We start from the raw sequence: 17,819 nt of genomic DNA, 5'->3' as shown, positions 1-17,819 counted from the left end.
GTTGTGAACTTCGTGTGGCAGATGCATATTATAGATATTGTTAAAGAACTATTGTCATCGTTTTGGTAAGATAGTCATCCTAAGGCAGGAAACTTCCAAAACGTGGGATGACCAGATGGTTAAGAGTTCTCCTAATTTATCATGATCAGGTTTAGAATGGAAGTATTATATATTACTGAGCAACTCATAATTAGGTGTGACAGATCTTAAGATGATACGGAAATCATTAGACCATAATAATGATTGTATTTCTAATACGCTTAAGCATGTCTGTGACAAATCTCCAGTGGATGATGTTAATTAAGATCATGGTTTGTCTATAAAACGATTTGACACTTTTCATAGAAGGTTCATGTTGGTGTAAACCTTCAAAAACCATTACATGTCATTAACAAAGAAAAGCAAAACCAAAAGAACTGCAAAAAAGAATAGTTTGTTGAGATATGGGTTGGTACTCTTAAAGAATTATATATATTTGTATTGAAAATAAAAAATATTGGCGTTACACAATTACTTTTGATGGTTTATAGAAGGCAGTTTTGATTAATGGTATTTTGTTGTATTCTTTTCAGACCAGTATCTTAAAAACTAGGAGTGATTTTGGTGTTGGTGATGAAGGTTTTTATCAACCTGATTTCCATAGAGGAATGAATTATATTTGAAGATGATGTGTCTTGGCAAGAATTGGGATTTTTAGAGTAACTGTAGAGTGATACGAGACCATTTGATAATGCTAAACCTCTCGATGTTTAATGATATGGTGATAAAAGCAATACAAGATTCAAATGCCCATATTAAGAACGTAATCCTACAGCCTATGCTAGAAAAATCATACCCTTAATGTCACTAGATCTCTGCATCGTCAATCTTTAATTTAAAAAGTGGCTAGCCTGGTCTTCATCAAGTTATATTTGTATACCAATCTAAGTTTTTTGTAAGTAGCTTCTTATGAATATTATTCAGTTTATCTATTTCGCATGTGATCTTAACAATATTTGGGTTTATAGTAATAAAAAGAGTATTTGGCATTGCTTTGTTGTTTGGGTATAGTGAAACCGACTATGATTATTTAAGGCATTCGGTTAGAGTAGATGCAACAAATTTGATTCTGTGACTATGTCAGGTCATTCTACATATAAATTAACACAAACCCAATCTTGTGCAGTTCGTTTTGACCGTGTTTAGTTTTTTATTTTTATCTATCTAAAGCAATGTTAAGCACTCTGTAAAGGGAATTATATTTCATTCGTTAAATTGTAAGTTATAGGTTTGCGGTTTTTGGACTAACTGCTAACTTCTATTATTAAAGTAAATTGAATGAATACATAAATAGTATTATATGTATTTGTGTGGAATATAATTACTTGGTTCTTTGCTGCTTCAGGACAAAGATGAAAGTGAGAACAATGAACAATCATGAAGAAAGGATTACCTGTGGTCTCATTCTCTATAGGTGACTCTGGAGAGTTATACGGGGATACTAGGGAAATCTATAAGCAAATAAAGTGATTTTAGAATCTAGATATGTCTTGATATTCAGTGGGAAGTCAAGACATGTATTTCATGGTGTCTCTTCTATTCATCCTGTACTGCTCTCTCATTGTTGCAAGAAGCAACAAATATGTGCTCAGGTCGTTTGAATCTCACCTTCAGAAAAGTATTGATTCATTATGTTGGATCATGGATCGGGTCATGATCCATCCATTGACAGGTCTCTTTAATTTTTTCTTTCATATATTATGGGCAAGCTAATCTATACAACATACTTTGACTTCATTTTTATGATTAGGTTTTTGAGGCATCACAATATTTTCATAACAAAATTTCACGAGATAACACAATGTTGCTGCATGACGTGTCTAGCATTATCAAAGTCTATGAAAATGGAAAGGTTGAGGTGAAAGAATACTTGGAGAAGGCAAAAACTCATTTTACTGAAGACACATTTATCAACTGAGTTGGGCATTTATGGGTAATGGTCTTGAGAAATGGTAAGAATTATGATGGTCAACAACACATAGTCAACATGATTATCTTATTCTTATGTAGCCCTTAGGTTCTCGAGTCACACTTCGTGTGTTTTTCAAGTATAACACATTATTTAAAGCTGGTCGTTGTGGCAAACTGGCAGGTTGGCTAAAGGGTCTAAATGGGATTAGAACTTATGTATTTTCTTTATTTTGAAACTTCCAAATAACTAAAATGATATATTATAGTTTACATTAGCATAGAGGTGCTTCATTACATGATGAGTGGTGTATAATCAAACGCTTAAACCACATGAGCATAGAGGTGCTTCATTATATAATGAGTAGGTTGAAATCTACCGTTTTTGTTGTTTGGAGCTCTCTAAACTTGGTTAGTTACTCATTCGTGCTTCAATCTAAAGGTCAGATTTCCAAACAACCAAAATGGTAGATTGTATGTAAACCTCATTAGCATAGAGGTGTTTCATTATATAATAAGTAGTGGAAAACAGTTAAACCATATGAGCATAGAGGTGTTTCATCCTATAATGAGTGGGTTAAAATCTATGATTTTCGTTGTTTAGAACTCTCAAAATCAAATTTGGGTAATTATTCTTTTAAAAAGAATTTTTTTAAAATTTATTTGAGCCCGCCACCTCCAATTACACGTATAGATAATGGTGGGTACTTACTACAATAATTTGTTGTAATGTTTGGATCTTGGTTGTTTCTTTATTGTCTTTATAAATTTTGATTACATTAGTGTATTTTTGGTTAGTTGCATTAGGTTGATTATACTACGGTTTTCATCTTTTATTTGTTGATTTTGGCAAAACAGGCAAGTCAAATATTTATGAAATGGTCAGGTCGAATAATGAAGCAAGTTCCAGGTAGGCTTTTTTTTTTTTACTTTATTAGTTTCACAAGATCCCTCATATATGTCTATACGTTATAATTTAGTTCATTGGATTTGGGCATACATTTTTTTAAGTTTATCTTTAAGTAATAAAGGAACCAAAGTTTAGATATGTTTTGTAATTATGAGAGAGGAATTGACAGGTAAGCTTGATGCTCCAGTGGTGTTTGCTTATAGTGACTTGCTTCAAGAAACGGCATGTTAAATAATGATGAAAGAACCACAAAACATGTATATATCTTAGTCTTTTTAGTTTGAGATAAGTTTGTACAAATTTTTAAACTTTAAGCTTCTCAAAGTAATTAAATAACAAGAGGTTTTTTCGTGTAGAATTGTTTTGTGTTTATGAGAGATGAATTGACAGGTGAGTTTGATCTCCAGTGGTGTTTGCTTATAGTGACTTGCTTCAAGGAACGACATGTTAAATGATGGTAAGGGTATCTTTTTGCCCATCTCTTTTGGCATAACACATAAGTGTGATGATTTGAACTACACTACTAGAGGTGGCATAGCGGATGGGTGGGGTAGGTTGCTTGCAGGCCAGTTTGACCCAAAACACGTCTTAGGATATTCTGTTCAGGTATTTTTCAATGATAGCACTCATGTAAAATTGACGAGGTGTATCATGGTTCCAGTATTTCGATACGAAATATTAGTAGTTAAATTACACTTTTGAAGCAATGTAGACTCATGCTTGCACGATGTGGCGGTGATGACGAGTGGTGGTGGGGGCGTCAGTCGTCGTGTGGTAATTAATGTAAAAGTAACCGTTGTAAAAGGGGGTAGTGTATTTATTTAAAGGGATGAGAGATCTATGTTGTAAATTATTACATTAAGGGTTATTAAGGTATAAGTGGAAATGTTAAATGGAGTGTATGAAGTTGAGTGGCGAAATAGGAAAACCTAGAGGTTTTTTTGAGAATGGGGAGGTTTATTGAATAGTGTATATATAAGGAAAGTTTATATATATATATATATGTCCCTTTTTGGTGTCCACGATGCATTTATTTGGTTGAATTGAGTTCTTAGGTTGCTAGTTTTGGGCTTGCTAAGATTACTTTCGAGTTCTAAAGTAGAAACTCATGTGTCCTCTACCATAGTGATGGGAACTTTTGGATATGCCTATTTCTTGGTCCAAATGGGTAAGATTTTTCACTATTACTGTAAGTTTAGCACAATGTTGTTATATTGACCTGCTTCTGCCATTTCATTTTTAGCTTATATTATCTATTTGACCTGTAAGTTTCTAACTCTAATATCACCTTCTTATATCAACTTCAGTTAATGTGAAGGTCATGTGGGTTCCTTGACAACTAACTTTGTCCTTGCAGGATGATTGTTCAGATGACTACCAAATGATTTAGAACTTGATACTCACACTGTAGCTTCTGAATACAAAAGTTTGATCGGCATACATGCTGGAAAGGGAGTTTGCTGCTGACTTTCCTCATCTTTTATTTGTAAGGAAGTCGAAAGGTTCTAATAAATCTTTGCCAAATGTAATTGCAATGGGAGGCTTTCAGATGTTAACTGATTTGTGTAAGATATGCTTGATGAATTGAACTCCAAGTATGGATAGATATTCCATGAAATTGATTCAGTAGGTTACAACTTAGTTCACCGTTGTTCAAATATATATAGAAATCATCTTATTAAAGATAGATTTTGAGTTTTGTTGATTTGGAACAGATGAAAGAAAGTTTTTCTAAGTTGCTATTGGGAGAAGTCATGTCAGGTGGAGGGAAAAGTGTTTAATCTGCCTTGACTCTATCAAATGCGTTTTGCAAATCTTGCTGGTAATTTCACAAGGTGATGCATATACAAGTAAGACCCTAACGATCTGTACATAAAGTTTCCTCCTTTGGGTTAATGACACTTTTCGAGGTATGAATTAGCTGTAAATGTGCATAAATTACCGCTTACAGTAGCTGTCTCTCTAATCGAAGATTGCGAAGCACAAATTACAACGCTTGAAAGTGTCATGGACCTTCAGGTACATATATTCCATTATAAACTGTTTATTCACCATTTATTTTGGAACATGAAATTACCAACTGGCCTTTGGCCAAGCAGTATTAGGTGTATTTAAGGTCCTCCTCAACTAAGTAGTCGAGGGTTCAAGTCCCAGCCGAAACAAAGTCGTATTATAGGTGATGGTGTTTGGTTGTCTTTCAAATAACTGAATAAGTAAATACATAAAGGAATAAAGACATTAATGGTAGCATTAATGTGAAAATTTGTTTGAATTTGCAAAGATATTTTCAGTTCAGGTTTGTATTTTGGATATCAATCTTTGGTTTCCAGATAGACTTCTCTCCTAATAGAATATATTTTTAGTTTTTTCTTATGTATTCCCTGCTTATTTTCTGTATGGTCAATATTAGTTAATCTTAATTTCTTGGTCGTATGTTATTTATTTACAACAAAGCTACAATTACTTATTTATGTGCCCTATTTACCATAATTTGTTTTAGACCCATCATAGTTGTTCTATCAGTACATACAACTTCGTGACCATGGAAAACTTTCACAAGTTGAGCTTTTGGCCGTTGATATAGTCGCAACTATTCACCATCCAGTTTTGACATCTTTACTTGTGCCTTATCTGGTTTTCCATTCTTTGAAAATATTGGGTCATTGATTACTTGCTGAACAGTTTGACTTACTTTCGACCCCCTAGACCCACCTGGTACGTTTCTTTTATCCGACTAATTTTTAGTTTAACTCTAGCATACAAAAGAGACATGAATTGACACATGAGTGCTACAAAGGCATGACTAATCTACCCGCATTTGTCATAGGCTGCACTATCATAAAAACTCATATTCTTGAAATCAACCGTATAAGAAATATGTGGTTTTAACTCAAATTTTGAGCTTTGTGAAACTTTATTGATGTTCAATTACACGTATGTGGTTAATATCACATTTTTTTTACGAGGTATGCTCATTGTACTCTAATATATTTTCTTTTGTTTTGCTAATCAAGGAAATGGGAAAAAAGATGTTGAATTTGGGATGCTTCAAGCCAATGACATGCTGCAGCAGCTTTGGGCAGATATCTAATGTCTAGACTGAAAAGAGTTATGCACTCTTATGTTTATTATCGCATCATATACAAATTTAATATGTATGTATGTATGTATGTATGTATGTATGTATGTATGTATGTATGTATGTGTCTATGTAACTAAGTGGACGCGATAACATGAATTATACATGTATTACCCCCGTATCATTCTCTTATATCTTGTCTAATGAATTGTTTTGAATGCTAATAGATTTAGAATAATTAAAACACTTGATTTGCTTAATTTTAAGGACTTTCGAATCTCTATGAAACAACCAAGTTATTTTGCTTGAAACTTTTATATTTCTTTTCTACTTATTGATGTTATGTTGTTTTTTTATTTATAAGTTGATGAATAACATGATTTCGTGAAATGAATTTCATTAGCTATTTAAAATTTGGCAATAAAATACATGCAAACAATATATTTAAAACACGACGTGCATAGCACAGGTTTTAAAACCCTCGTGTAGATGAATTTTACTAAATTCATGATGACATTTATTAAATTTATTATTTGTAGGGTCATGTTTTGATAATTTTCTTAAAAATATGTGTCGCTGATAATAAAAATGGGGTGAAAATATCAATTCCGAACTAGTTGTATAAATGAAACCTAAATAAATAATGAGGTTTGCTAAATACAGCCCTTAGGGCTGTGTTTAAGGTGCATAAATTGTTTGTATATTTACTATGAAAATCAGGGGACGAGCTTTTAATATGGAAGGTACAAGTTTTTTTATGCACGTTTAATACAGCCCTAAGGGCTGTATTTAGCATTTTCCATAAATAATATATATATAAAGAAAAGGGTAATGCTAATGAAAGCCCTTTAGGTTCTAGATAACAATTTTTTTTATGTTAACTTTAGTTAAATATTGATCAAGAATTTCATTCAATAATTGCTTATAACTAATAAATTATTTGTTTTCATTTTTGAATCATGTTTAGCCGTAGACTTCAAATTAACCCTCCTGAATGGTTTTTTTTTTTTTCCTTCCAACTTTTAGTTTTTAATCATATAGTACATGTTGTCGACTACTTCTTTTACAAACTAGCAAAATCATATCATTTATAAACTATCATAACTAGAATAGATTAAAAACATAATCTGTGATATGATTAGCGGTATTTGTGTACACTACTGCATAAAAAAATGAAACAAAGTTTTAACATGTAAATAAAAAAAAGTGTATAAAGCAAAGTATAAACCGTAATACAAAATAAATGAAAAGACGAAATAAGAGCAACATGGTATGGATATGTAACAATTTTTTATGACACAAAATAAATAAGAGATGCAAAGTAACATTTATTTATGACACAAAAGTCAAATGGATATGTACATTGAGTATAACAAAAATAATGGATATATTACATTGAGTTGCAGATATAGCAATACACACATAATATATTTATAATGAAATGAAATGTTAGAGAAATAATAATGTAATATATTGTTTTAAGATTTTTAATTGTTTGACTTGTTAATTAATAAATAATAATGGAATAAAATATGAGAGTAAATTAAAATAGGAGTTAATTGTTGATGAGTCATAAGCAATTAATGAACGATATCCTTGATTTATATTTAATAAAATTTAACATAATTAGGATTGTTATTTAGAGCCTAAAGGGCTTCCATTAGCATTACCCTAAAGAAAATGAATATAAACCTCTTTCTATTTTTATCTTTTGAATGAAAAAATAGGTTTAATTTTAAAGTTAGCTTCAAAATCATTAGCATTTTCAATAGGATACACATAAGTAACTTAACCAGGACTTATGATTCGAACCGGACTCTATTCATAAAAGTATTCATAAAATACCTATAATAGCTTTAATGAAATAATTTACATCTCTACCTAATATACTTATAATACCTTTAATGAAATAATTTACAACATAATTATTTAACAATTCATACATAATTGCAAAAAAATTACCTGAGTCATATCCATGGTTTGCAATTTTGCACAATAGACATACCTACGTTTAACGGGCGTGGACGGATCGTTAAGTCAGGTCACGTGCCGCTCACGTGAAGGGGTAAACTTGTATATTACACCAAAAGCAGCCCCCACCTCCATGCTTGTTCCCAATATATACCCGATTATATCTTCATTTCCTAATTTCATACCTAAAATAAACCCTAAATAAAAAAAATGCCTGGTTGGAAAATTCGTCCAAGGAAAGCACTAGAATACGATCTTGCGGAAATTTATGGTAAAAACGCAACTTTTGATACGATCTTCCTTTTTGTTAAATTTTTTTTATATATTATGTATTTAATAGATGTATTTATATAATTATTTGTAGATGGACAACCTACCATGTGTACACTAAACGTTCATCATGGAGGTAGGGTTGTAGAGGAAAATTTCATATGCACATATAATAGTATGACCACTTATGTCGATTATGTGGACTTGAAAACTTTTTCTTAGGTTGAACTGAATGTTATAATGAGAAATCTGGGTTATACTTAAAGTATGATTAAGTCTTATGAGTTCATTAAACCTTGTTGTTCCTTTACCTTGGGAGGTCTTCCAATTTACTCTGATGATGATTTAGAAAGCATGATTCAATATATTTCTGGTGTGTGTAAATGCATAAATGTGATTGTTGAACATCACATGGACAAGTTGCTTGTTGTTTCTCCTAGACTTACCAAACAACTAGCAGTTGCCTCTCCTAGCCTTACCAAACAGACTACGCCTGCTTCTCCTAGAATAAGCAAACAAACTGCTAGAAAAACTGTTAGAGAGTTAACAAACAAAGAACTAGCTAGGAGGTTAGTACTAGAAAGTGAGACTGAGAGGGAAAAACAAGATACTGAAGGTGTGGATAGTGAAGGTGTGGATAGTGAAAGTGAGGAGAATGAAGGTGAGTAGAATGAATATGAGAATGAGGATGATCATGGAGGGCAAGATAAAGAGCGTGATGATGAAGTGCTTGTAGAGGATGATAATGTGCTGACTGATGTGAATGTGGACATGTCAGGTTACATGTTAAATTTGTCTCAATAAGGTATTGGTGAAAATGTATTGAATAACCAGATTCATCCTCCTAATGGTGATAATGAACTTGAAGTAATAAACAATGAATACTTTGATAGTGGAAGTGATATTGATGCTAATGACATTGATAGGAATAATGATAGGTTGTTGAGAAAGTTGAGAAATGAACAACAATTAGTTGCTAGTGATAATGCTCCATTCTATCTTTCTCAAGTGTTTGGTGATTCATTAGAATTGAAGGAACTTATTAAGGTATATTCAGTTGAGAATAGGAGATGCATTAAATTAGTGTTTAATGATAAAAGGAGAGTGAGGGCAGTATGTGATGGTGTATAAAAGGAGAGTGAGGGCAGTATGTCATGGTATGGTCCCAACAGCTGTTGGGCATTATAATGGCCCATCCAAACAACCAATTGGGCCTACAAATAAAGGGAAACAACCAGCTGATCCATTACAAAATGCTTATCCACTTGCAAGGATTCCAATAATATATGTCCTTAATTGAGTTTTGCATTGTAGTAAACTGCCTGACCAAAAAACATGGATGATAAAGACCTTTAAGGGTACACACTCTTCTTTGCAATCCAGGGAGATAAAGCATTGTACATCTAAGTACATGTCAAGAAAAATCAGACAATAGATCAACAGGAATCCAGGTATTCCTACAAGGGCACTTTAAGAAGAACTTGAACAGAATTTACAAGTCAGTGTCTCTTGGATGAAGGCTTTTAGGGCTAAACAACAGGCAAACATAGACTACAAGGGTGATTATCATAGTCAGTATGCATTGCTTAGAGATTATTGTGAGGAGTTGAAGCTACAAAATCCTGGTACCACTGCAAAATAGAAGTAGAGCGTACACATAACCTAAATGACAAAACAAGGCAGTTCAAGAGGATATACATTTGTCTGGGATCTCTAAAAGCATGGTTCAAAGCTTGTGGCGGGGAGTTGATTGGGTTGGATGGCGCTTTCATGAAGGGTCCTTACCCAGGTCAGGTTTTGACAACTGTAGTGGTGGATTCAAATAATGGCATCTATCCAATGGGATATGCAGTTGTTGAAGCAGAAAATAGGGAATCCTGGACATGGTTTATGGATTATCTAGGGGATGATCTTGATTTGCAAGGTAATTCAAACTTCACTTTCATTATAGACAGACAAAAGGTAAATTCTTATCTTATTTCAAGTTTTTTTAATTTAAAGCTTTAATTAAAAAACAATTGACTTCATTCTGTTTGTATTGTAGGGTTTAACTCAAGCAATAAACAATGTGTTCCCTTCTGCTGAACACGGTATTGCTTGAAACATATTCATGAAAACATGAAATTGCATTGTAGAGGAAGGGCATATAAATACCATTTGTGGAGATGTGCAACTGCAACTACAAAACCTCAATTTGCAACAGCAATGGAACAGTTCAAGTTGATGGACGTGGATGCATACAACTGGTTGTCTAAAATTGATCCATAACACTGGGCCAGGTCACACTTTTCTGGTAAATGTAAGTCTGATATGTTGCTTAATAATCTGTGCGAGTGTTTAAATAAGGAACTGGTAGGTGCTAGAGAGAAGCCCATAATAGCTTGTGTAGATTTCATTAGGGGTTACCTCATGAAAAGAATTGTGCTTGTACAAAAGGTTATTGATAAGTCAAAGGGTCCATTAACACCAACAACAATACAATGAATGTAACAAAGCAGGAAGCAAATGAGTGCAAGTTTTATGGAATGATGGTGTTAAATACCAGGTGAGTGTACCTTGGGGAGACCAATGTGTTGTAGATGTAGAGCATATGGTGTGCAGTTTTAGAAAATGGGAATTAACTGGCTTTCCCTGCAAACATGTTGTGGCAACCAATTGGTGCATCTTCAAACTGACAAAGAAGGGGGGTATACTTGAATAGAGGGCACATAGAAGTTACTGGTTGGATACTTGAAAGGAGGCTTATACACACAAAGTTAATCCAGTTAATGGGACATCCACATGGACTAGATTCACTTGTCCAATCAAGCTAATACCTCCAGTTCATCATAATCCAGTGGGCAGACTCAAAAAGAAGAGAACAAGAGGATTATATGAGGATGAACCCTTGGTTAGAGATGGAAAATTTTCTAGGAAAATTAAATTTGGAGAATGCAAGACATGTGGGGGCACAATTCAAGGACATGTAAAGGTCAAGGTGGTGAAAGCAGTCAAGGTTTAGGCAGTCAATTAGGTGTGGCAAGTCAAGGTGGTGTCAACAGGTAAAGTCAAACTGGTAAAATAAGGAAAAGTCAGCCTGCTCAAACAAAGCAAACACAAACTGGTAAAAGCAAGCAAACACAAACTTAAAGTAAGCAAAGTATTGGCAGTCAACAAGGTGTGCCAAGTGAAGGTGGTGTCAATAGGCAGAGTCAAACTGGTAAAACCAAGCAAACACAAACTGGTTTAGGCAGACAGGGAGGTGAACGAACTCAAGCTGGTGGCAACATCCATACTGAAGGTGGTGGAGGCAGTCAAGTTGGTGGAACCAGTCAAGTTGCAGGAAGCAGTCAACTAGTAGGAAGCAGTCAACTAGCAGGAAACAGTCAAGTTAAAAAACTTGTTAAGAAGGTTAGAGGCAAAAGTCAAAGGATTCTCAGGCAAAGACTTGCCAAAGTTCTTCATGGACCAGGCCTAACCGAAAATGATGCAATGGTGTTTGATTAGGACTATGTAATAATGTTAAGACTTTTATTAAGCAATGTCTGTATTACTTGTCTTTTGATGTAACTTTGGATGGTATGGTCAAAACTATGTAGTCTTTTGTGTTGGCTTTCTATGGCCAAAACTTGAATGGTATGTCTAGACTTTATGCTTAACCTATTTTTGTTGAATGCTATGATGATATAATGTCACAAAACTGCTAGAATTCCATGAACAGATATGCAAAAAAATTATATATACATGTCACAAAACTATTACACAACCAATTTCATGAAAAGCAAATATACCAACTTTTCAGTATTAGTCAAACTAGTGTACAGACTTGAATATTCATACAAAAGATTTCTACATCATATGAATATTCATACCATCTGATAGAATATTACAAGTTAATTAGCAAAAAAGTCCAAGCATCTCCAGTTTACATTCAACTTGTTACAATGAAGATGACTAGCAAGAAGAATATCTAACTTTTCACCAAATACAACTTCAGTGTTCTGACTTGACTCTCACTTGCTTTCAATTTCGAATCAACCACATTGTTGGACCTCAATAACTCAGGTATAATATCAATTGAACGAGGACACATGGCTGGATCAACCTAACCTATAAATCTACAATTTGAACCCTGTAACCCAAAAAAAAATGAACATTTAAATACGGAAAAAATCAAGTAAAGTACTACACCTTTTGTGGGCAACAGTCAAAACGTCGTCCCGGGTTAGCATCAGTCCATGAAGTTCGTACATTGGCTTTTCTTCCACACCAACAAATGACCATAGTATTTGATTGGATTTGGGGGTGAAACCCTAATTTTGATTTGTGAGGAAAAAAGGGGGGGGGGGGGGGTTGGGGGAGAGGAATAAGAAAAAGAAAGAGGGGAAAATATATATAAAGGGTATGATAACGAAATAAACCTGCACATAAGGATAAAAAGGTAATTTACCCCTTCACATGAGCGACACGTGACCTGACTTAACGATCTGTCCACGCCCGTTAGACGTAGGTATATCAATTGTGCAAAATTGCAAACCATGGGTATGACTCATGTAAGTTTTTGCAATTAGATATGAATTGTGAAATTTGGTGTATTCGTCAGGTACCAAATGTGTAATTTACCCTATAATCAATTAAATATGGGCTATTTAATTGAAAAGTATTTCAACTTGTCTCGAATGTCTTTTATAGGACCATTTTTTAAAATGTCTATTCGTGGGAACGAAACTGGATAAATCTTCTTTTTAAGGTCTGTACCGGATGAAGGCTGACGTGTACCCGGTCACATGCCATTTTAGCTTCCACGTGTTCATAATGCACGGCCCCACACACTTTTTTTTCCTTATTACATATAAAAATAAAACATTAAAAAAATAATATTAAACACACTCTCTCATCCCATCCTTCAAACCCATTTCCCTTTCTAAACCCTAGAATTAAAAATCTTCACTATCAAGTTTCTTAGGTTTATACATACAAATGTATTCAACATACGCATACAACACTTGCAACATACACTCGTCTCCTTCTCTCTCTCTTTTGATTCCGGCCACCTCCACCGCCGAACTGCCGCTCAACTTGCTGAAAAAACAGGAAAATGCTACTTAAATAACCTCCATCCTCATGTGAGTAATAAAAAGCAATCATCTTTACAAAACTAATTGGATCCGCCCGCAACCGAGTGAACCATCCATGCGCCTGAAAGTTGCGAAAGAAAAAGAGAGACAAGGTTGTGTTGCGGTGGTCGCCAGCTTGTGGTGGTAGATATATATATGTATGTATGTATACATAGATATACAAATCTATATTCACAACGAAGTGACAACTATGAGAGAGAGAGAAGAGTGACGGCGGCTGCCGATTATGTGGTGGTGGAGATGGCCGGCAGTATGGTGGTGGAGATGGATGTCGGTGGGTGGTAAAGATAGCCGATAAGTCATAATATGTTACAAACGAGCAAATGGTATAGCTAGTAAGAATAAAGTGATTTGATTTGCAAAGTTCATTCTCCAAAAATTACTTTTGGTTTTTTACTAGATTTATAATTCTTTTCATCCGATTATTGGTAGTGACTTATCTTTACTAGAATCTAAAATGTACAAGTTTAAGTGAAGATAATGAAATATGTTTTCATGTGATCAACATTTACCCCCAGATTGTTTTTAGATCTATTTTTGTGTGAATATAGATAGATGATGATGATAATATGAGATGGAAAATAATTTGATAATATTATATGATATGGAATATACTTTTAGGCAAAAAGTAAATGGAAAATAAAATTCAAAAATGAAGTTTACCGATTACCTGATCGCGGACCTTAAAGAGAAGTTTTATCCAGTTTCATTCCCCTGAATAGACATTTTAAAAGTATGGTTCCATAAAAGACATTCGTGACAAGTTGAAGTACTTTCCAATTAAATAGCCCATTAAACATCTTACAGTCCAACCTTATTTTAAAGGGGATATATTCCCTACAACTTCAACTTCATGTAGTAAATTGCCTACATTAACCTCCTTAAAAATTTAAAAATATCATCATTTTAAATAACTTTTTCATGCTTTAATTAAATTCGATAGAATACGTTTGACTTTTTTCTATTTTGATTTATCTCATATTTAGTTAAGGGGTGCTTGGTTCAAGTTAAGGAATGATAATGAAAAAGGCAAAAAGAATAATAAAGAATATAATGAGCATTCCTTAGTATTAATGTTGCTTGATAGATAAATCATAAATGTATCAATTAAAAGCTAGTTAACTAAATTATATTGTTGTTGTTCAAAGAAAAATTAATAAATTAATAAATTAAATTGTTTATCTAAAGAATATTTATGAAATGCTAATGTTTCCGATTATATATATATATATAAAAAACATGCTTTTCGATTTTTTATGAATGTTGCATTAATGTTAAAATATTATAGTAATTATATTTAATTATGACTTTAACTAAACTATATTATACACGTACATAGTTAGTTTTCATCATGATTAGAATATATATTGGATATTTTAAAATATATAATAATCATTAAGAAGTTACAACTGTATTAAAGTGAGGGTGATAATTCGGAGGTTACATAAAATATGGTTAATTAGTAGGTTAGTCATTACCTAGTTTTATTACCCCTAATTTAATGGAGAATAATTTATTATATAGTAATGGGTAATAATTACTTAGTGTATAACAAACCAAGCACTATTAAAGATAATCAATCACATTCTTTACCTCTTAATATACCCAACCAACCAAGCACCCCTAATTTTAATAGCTCATATCTAGTTATTTTGGCCACAAAAATACCATCGGTTTTAAAAATAAAAATAGACATCCATCTTTTACAAAAGAAAAGAAAAAAAAAACACGGCATTATTGCATAAAACAAAGCATTTATAAGTAGACACATATGGATATCTGCCATGAACCACAATATCTATAAAAAAGAATGGCAACATTTAAGTATATGATAGAGAGTGGGTTAACGTGAGAACCACAGATCTGAAGAGAACCGTGAGAACCACTAGTTTTCTCTCTCTTTCTTTTTTTTGTGTGATTTTTTATTTTTTTAAATTTAATTTTTCTTTTTTTGAAACTTTTTTTTGTTTTCTATTTTCTTTTAACAAAACCCATTCCAAAACAAAAAATAAAATAAATTTTTTTTTTTAAAAAAAAATCATATGGGTTACGTGTTAAAAAAACGTATGTATACGGTACGGGCGTTGCCCTACATCCGTTCTAAAAGGGTTGTTACCGGACGCATATGAGAATGATATGGATTTGATGGGCGGCGATCCAAGAGATCGTGACGGTTGTTACAGTACGGGCGTAGCCCTTAATTCTAAGGGAAAAGCCCTTAGAGAAGATTTTTCAATGGTTCTCACGGTTCTCACCATATATGTTGGTTCTCACTTGATCCCTTCACATATGATAGAAGGATTAATTCTATAAAAATTGAATTATCTATATCTATATTATATTAATAAACAAACTACACTCCTCTCATTTCAACTCTCTACCTTTAAAATACCCAAATTACCCTAAATTTTAACACATTCCTAACTCACATACTAAATCTACCAAATATATTCCTAAAGTATTTTACACCCATATTTACAAACCATCTATCTTCTTTATTAATTAATTTAAATATCTCAACCTAATATCTCTATAATATTTTTATTTACAAAAGATACAACCTCAACCATAAAATAACTACACTACCATTTACGTCAATTACTTTTAGATTAATAACCATATCGTTATCTGTACGGCCATGTTGCCGCCACCGCCGCCGCATTGCGCGGGTACCCATCTAATGAGATTTATATACAAACTTACATATGTTTTAATACAAATTCAGTTATACAACTTAAGAATTTATATATAGAAAATGTTAAATACAGCCTTGTAATTAACGTGCATTATAACAGTACCTTTATATATTAAAGGTTCACCCTTATATTTTATGATAAATATACATCATTTACACATTGACTACATACTTTATGGTTATATAACAATACCTTAAATGATCCAAATAAAATAATTTATAACTTATTATAATTTTCGAATCGATTACTTAAGCGTTATACTAAATCCTTTTTATGAACAATACTAACTCTAAATCATTATAAAGCATCGTTTACCAAACACCAAGCAGCTTTTTTATTAAGTTTTAGTAGACAAATTCCATAAAACATTTATATCCAAGATACTTGCATACATATGTTTATGTGAGTAATGCACATGTGATCACTAACTAATCTCATAAAACATATATGTTCATGTGGCTAATGCACATGTAATCAATAACTAATATCATAAAATATTTTTATATCCAATATACTTGCATACATATGTTCATGTGACTAATGCACATGTGATCACTAACTAATCTCATAAAACATATATGTTCATGCAACTGATGCACATGTGATCACTAACTAATATCATAAAACATATTGTTTCCAATATACGTGCATACATATGCTCATAAGTCTGGTATGGCTTCAAAAGAAGAATTTGATCAAGATGTACACCAAGATCATGACGGAGATTGGCAAAAGGTTCAGAAGAGAAAGAATAAGTCATCGAGTTACTCATGGGGGGATCTAACAACCAACACGGGCAAGAACGTGAAAATACGAAAAACCCTAGTTCTAAACCTAGCATCCTAGATCGCATGTCTATGTCCTTTTTCTTCACTAATTTTCCAAAGTATATCACAGCGAAAGACATATGGGATAGGTGTCTAAAGATTGGGGCGGTAGTTGACGTCTATATCCCCAACCGATTGTCCAAGGCGAGGAAACGTTTCGGGTTTGTTCGTTTCATTAAAGTCGCTAATGCGAAGGAATTATTGGAGAAACTCAGATCTATTTGGTTCGGAAATTTTCTATTGTATGCAGATGTCGTGAAATACAGTCGTAACACTGGACTTCGTAAAGTGGTCCCACACCAGAAGCCAGCGATGGAGAGAAAAAGTTTTTCTATGCAACAACCTATTAAAACGGACGGGAAGAAGGCTACACACAAGACCTATGCTGATGTTGTAGCTGGCGGCACAGGCACATCTGTCAATAACTCTGGTATTGATATACCGTTTAATGGTAATATCCCTGCTATCCCTAAGTCCCGGAGATGCATTAACGTCTCTAGCTTTAATGATACTTCTGATAAGTCGTCTCGATCTATTCTTGTTAAAGTTAGGGATGCTAGTAATATACCCTTGATAGGTCAATGGCTACAAGTAGAGGGATTCTCTGATTTTGTGATTTCTCATGTTGGAGGTTTCGTGCTTTTAAGACTCCTTGTAATTCATTTGTCCCTGATGAAAGGTTGGTGTTGGTGGAGATATCGGGTCTTCCATATGGGGCATGGAAAGACGCGACTTTACAAGATATTTTAGACGTTTGGGGTAAATGTATTTTTTTCGCTAATGACTGGGAAGAGGCCTATTCTATGTGTAAAGTTTGTGTTCTTACCCGATCCCCTAAGTTTATTTTCGAAGAAGTGACGGTCAATATGGATAATAAGCCCTATGACATTTGGATTAGAGAATATGCAGTTTGGGAACCTAAGATACTGAAAGCTAGGAATGATTATTCATCTAGTGATTCTGATCAATCTATAAATTCAGCGGACGCAAGTTGTTCGGATG

The sequence above is a fragment of the Erigeron canadensis genome, chromosome 3 (assembly GCF_010389155.1).
Source record: "Erigeron canadensis isolate Cc75 chromosome 3, C_canadensis_v1, whole genome shotgun sequence".
Classification (NCBI taxonomy): domain Eukaryota; kingdom Viridiplantae; phylum Streptophyta; class Magnoliopsida; order Asterales; family Asteraceae; genus Erigeron; species Erigeron canadensis.
The sequence above is the reverse complement of the archived record's forward strand: the minus strand, read 5'-3'. Positions refer to the sequence as shown.